Source organism: Elephantulus edwardii, unplaced genomic scaffold (genome assembly GCF_000299155.1).
Source record: "Elephantulus edwardii isolate Elephantulus edwardi_28Jun2011 unplaced genomic scaffold, EleEdw1.0 scaffold00035, whole genome shotgun sequence".
Taxonomy (NCBI): Eukaryota; Metazoa; Chordata; class Mammalia; order Macroscelidea; family Macroscelididae; genus Elephantulus; species Elephantulus edwardii.
The window spans coordinates 9589796-9594954 of record NW_006399785.1 but is presented as its reverse complement, the minus strand read 5'-3'; positions in this window follow the sequence as shown (position 1 = coordinate 9594954).

Genomic DNA, 5159 nt, shown 5'->3' with positions numbered 1-5159 from the left:
TGGTACTCTCTGCTTTCAGCCAAGATCCATCTAACTTTAGATACAATATCCCTAGTACCACAACCTCTTCTAAACCCAGCCTGGACTTCTGATAATTCGCTGTTGGTGTAATGTTCCAGTTGTTTTTGGATATTCTTCAAAAATTCTTGCTTGCATCTGATATTAATGATATTGTTCAATAATTTCCACACTCTTTCAGATCACCAGTTACATGATATTATTGAGTATATATCAGACACTGTAATAGGGAATTTATTTTTCTCACTTAATTTTTGCTACAACTCAAGGTCACAAAACTAGTCGGTTTAGAAGCTAAAAATCAAACTCAGCTCTACTTACTCCAGATCCATAGCTCTTCCATTATATTGCAGGGCACATCAAGGTCCAAACAAAGCAACATGGTCAATGAAAGGAAGAACAGACTTTACTTAAAAATGAGTGGTTTGGAACACTAAGGCGACGCAGCATTCAGGAGGTGTTTCAGTGTCAGTGGACTGAAGAAAGGCCAGGAACAAAGCTTTGAATGGGCAGGACAGGTTGAGCAGAAGTTAAATCCTTAGGAAGAATGAAATCAGAATATGTTGCTGGAACAGTCCAATAAAGAGAAAATCTAGAGTCCAGAGAAGAGGAAATTCTGGGTGGTAAAACAGTTCTCAGCTAATAACAGAAAGGTTAGCAGTTCAAATCTACTCATAAGCTCCTTCTAATAAAGGTATAGCAATTGACTTTTAAAAGATCATAGTCATCAGAAATGGTGTACAGAATACAAATCCACTGTGAGACACATAGAATTTTTTAGAATCAGCTTAGTAACATCCAGTAATCAATAAATTCACAGGCTAATTGAAGTTATCAATAATTAAATTATACTTGGATCATCAACCAATGTCCATGGAAGCAACAATCAAGAAATCAAGTGATATAATGTGCTGGGCATGTCTTTAACAAAAGATCTATTTAAATTAAACACAAACAACTCTAGGTGGGGTGGGGGGAGGAATGGGGGAATTGTATACCAATGAAGAATTTTTTTTCTTTTCAAAGAGAGGAGTGAACTGGAGGGGAGGGGTGGGCAGGAAGAAAAGTGCAGCAATGAATGAATGAAAAGCCAAAATCCCTGTAAATGTTTACTAAAATTAATAAAAATGAAAAAATGAAACACAAACACACAACAATAGACAAGCAAGTAAACATATATCTGACTGAAGCCACAGGCTTTTATAATACCTCATATGCTTAAAATATTGAACATGAAAAATAAGGATACAAGAACAACTCTAATTCTAATTGTGATTTTTGTCAAAGAATATTGAGTATACAGTAAACTTCAGAAGAATTAATAAAACAGTCTTCAAAGAAACACACTACCGTGGTCCATGAAAGCAAGGGCTTTGACTTGCTTACTTTGGCATGGTGGCAAGAAAAGCTTAATAACATAATGAACATATTGTTTGGTAAGTGGTCAGTAAGAACCAAGGAATCCCTGAATAAGATGGATTGATTCAATAACTACGACAATGAAGTCAAACCTAGCAATGATCATGGAATGGCAAAAGACATGCAAATATTCCATTCCTACATAAGGAATCTGAGCTAACTCAGCAAATAACAACAAAAGGCAGCAACAAGATTCGTTTCAGCCTTGAGGCAACCTAACCTCCGCCTCCGGTCTAGAGATTTCCAGAAGACAGCTGGGAGCCAATGACAGGAAACAAACCCTTGACCTGGGACAGAGGCTGGTGTTTTACATGCTGTTTACTACTGGAGGGTTTTGTTTGTAAATGAGACAAGATCAAGATATCAGACCACCAAAGAAGTCTTTCCACCTGGTGTGCAAATGAGAAAAAATTTTAAAAATATACATCATTAGCAGAACTTGTTGGAAATCAGAGGGTGATAAATATAATGAGGAAGTTGCCTAGAAGAGCACCAATGAGCTGAAGCGATTTGGATTTCTGAAGTAAAGGCCATATGGTGATGCACAATCTACCAGCACAAGAGGGGTATTTACATGGAGGTGATGCACAGCTGTTCTCCATTTCCACTGAGGCTTGCCTCATATAAACTGGACTTTAAGAACAGCAGGATGGGATGAAGAAAGATCTTTTTGCATATTATAGCTGTGAAGGACAGATTTTTATTGCTATGGAGGACCAGTGGATCACTACCTTTTTTAAAAAATTACATAAATGATAGACTTGTAAGGGATTGTGACCCATCTTCCTTCCTGCATTGCCTGTGTGTGCAACTCAGACCTCTGCTGATAAGAAAGGTGTTTGAGAGCAGCAAGGATATAGAACTCAATGAATTGGGATTGAAACTGCTAAGAAGTATTCTCTTTTCAAACAAAACACATCGAGTGCCATGGTTAAGTCCTTGGATTCTAACTAAAAGCTAAGTGTTTCAAATCTACCAGTAAATCTGGGAAATTTAAGAGCTAGCAATCTGCTCCAATGAAATTGGGACCCCAGAAAGGCTTGAGGGCAGCTGTACTCTATCCTACAGGGTTGTTCTGAATCACAGCTACAATTCTCTTTTAAATACCCACTCATTGGGTCCTTGTGTCAAGGGAAAAGTCACCTTCAGACATTGTCTTCACAACTTTCTGACACTTATATCCCCTTTTAGCAAAAAGAGAATAGGTTCCTATGTCAGAGTAGTGAGAAGACAATTTATTGTCACTATCTTGTGTTGGAATATTTAATGGTTTGTCTTACGGTGATTTCTGGTGTAGGGATTTGTGCTGCTAATCCAAAGGTGGTACCACCCTGGAAATTTGAAACCACCTGTGTCAAGGGAGGAATGTGGACAATCTCGTCTTGTGTGATTTACAGTCTACAGAAAAGCCAGTGGAGTGTCAATTATGAGGCAGTTCCAATTCAATAACAATGAGGGGTTTCCTGGTGCTCTTTACTGGATGGTGAGAACACTATGCGGCATTTAAGGTAGTGAAAGAAATGGTCCTATCTTTAAAAAAAATAATATAAGAAACAACTTCAGTTGAATTATGGAGAAATATCTTATAAAGGTATGTTGATGGATGAGGGCCATGACAAAAATTATGCAGATGGAAGGGATGATAATATTGGAAATATCACTCAAATAATACTGGAAATATTGATATCATCTAAGCCCCTCTTTCACAACTGAGAAAACAAACACCGTGAAAGGCCAAGAAATGTTCTAGGTTTCACACATAACATATAATCAGAGCTGAGACTGTAACTTGAACAGCATGGAAGAAATACGACAGGTTGGGAGGTGTTCTTGCTACCTAGAGCCAACATAACAGGAATATTGAAAGGGGTGGTTTTCAAGAACAGAAATTTATTTTCTCACATTTCTGGAGGCTCAACGTCCAAATCAAGGTCTTAACCCTGATGTTGATTTCTATTGTGAGTCTCTTGCCTAGTTTCTCATGTCTGCCGGCAATCCCTGATGTTGCTTATACACAGGTCTTCAGATGTAATGTGTTTCCTATATATGTCTCTGTGTATTTTGCTGTTCTTATGCCACAATGCTTTCAATAGTGAGAAGTGATTAGGCTTGGAGCTCATTATCTAGCGAAAATCTTTATTAATTACATATTTATTCATATGGTGACTGATAGAATCATAGCAGGATTAAAACACACTAGCAAATAGCACATGTTCTTGTGTTCATATTGTCACTAGCCAGTTTTTCACAACTAGAGTGAAAGTTCCTTCTCCTTTGTAATTCTGACTCTGGAAATTCCACAGTAGAAGACTGTCTACTGTGAATAACTCTGCTGGCATTTAAAATACTCATGTAAACACATAAGACACCACAATATGGCAAAATGATAGAAGCAAAACAAAAAGAAGTAGTTGGATTCTGAAAGGTGGATTCTCTTGTTTTGGTGAGGTTTAGATGTGGACTGTTTGGTTGGTTGTTTTTTTTTTGTTTGGGTTTTGTTTCTTTGTTTTATTCACAATCATGTGTGAGCTGATTGGATTTGCAAGATTTAGCTAACAATGAGTTGTGGGCTGGAAGCCTCTTGTTTAGAGTCAACCAGGACCTGGTGGGTAGACCTTGTATATAAAAGGTGGTTGCGCCCAACTAAGTCTCCAATTTAGAGGCTCATGTGTGACAAGGTTGGATTCTGGAAGGTGGGTTCTCTTGTTTTGGTGAGGGTTGGGTGTGGACTGTTTGCTTTTTGGTTTGTTTTCAGTTCACAATCCTGTGTGAGCTGATTTGAGTTGCAAGATTTAGCTAACAATGAGCTGTGGGCTGGAAGCCTCTTGTTTAGAGTCAAGCAGGACCTGGTGGGTGGGCCCTGTATTTAAAAGGCAATTGGGCTGTAGGTCCTGCAGCCCTTGAGCCTAGTGTTAATTGTGTTTAGAATGAACATTCTTTTAAGTGGTACGGCACTGGTCTGTCAGTTTGCTGTAGTGAAGTAATTCAGGGTTTCTGTGATGCTAAATGCTGTGCCACTGGTGTGCGCAATGCCATTTTGGTTACCCATTGTGGATAGTGTTTGGTGAAGCTCCAAGAAAGAAACAGGCTTGGAAGCAGGAGTGGCATCCACTTCCTAACCAACATGCCTCTAGAAACTCTGAAAACACAGAGAAACAATGATAGTTATAGAACAGGGTCCAGATCTTTTGATCATAGGGTTATGAGTTGTGCTTAACTTGATGGCACTTAAAACAACAACAAAAACAATTCACATTTAGGAAAATATCAGGGATTAGTACACCTGGAGTACAATAGCTGTGTCTCACCCTGGAGAAGCCACTATCCTAATCATAGTATCTTCCTCAGTTTGAAAGGCATGCAAAATACCATTGGGGAAGAGCTGCCTCCTCAAGGTAAAGTACAGAATAAAGCCTTCTGCAAATGAGGATCATTAATCTGATGCATGGTACAAAATAAAATGAGAAGAAACAGCTATAAATATCACTTAATAATACCTATTCAATTTATATGCAGAGCAGATTATCTTGGAGGCTGGACTTTATGAGGAGGATTGTGGCATGGGGATTGGAGGAAGATTCATGAACAATCTTTGTTATGCTGATGACACAACCCTGTTTGCTCAAACTGAGGAGGACCGGAACAGCTTGCTGCAGAAGGTCAACAACTGCAGCCTTCAATATGGATTGAAGCTCAACATCAAGAAAACAAAGATTCTCACC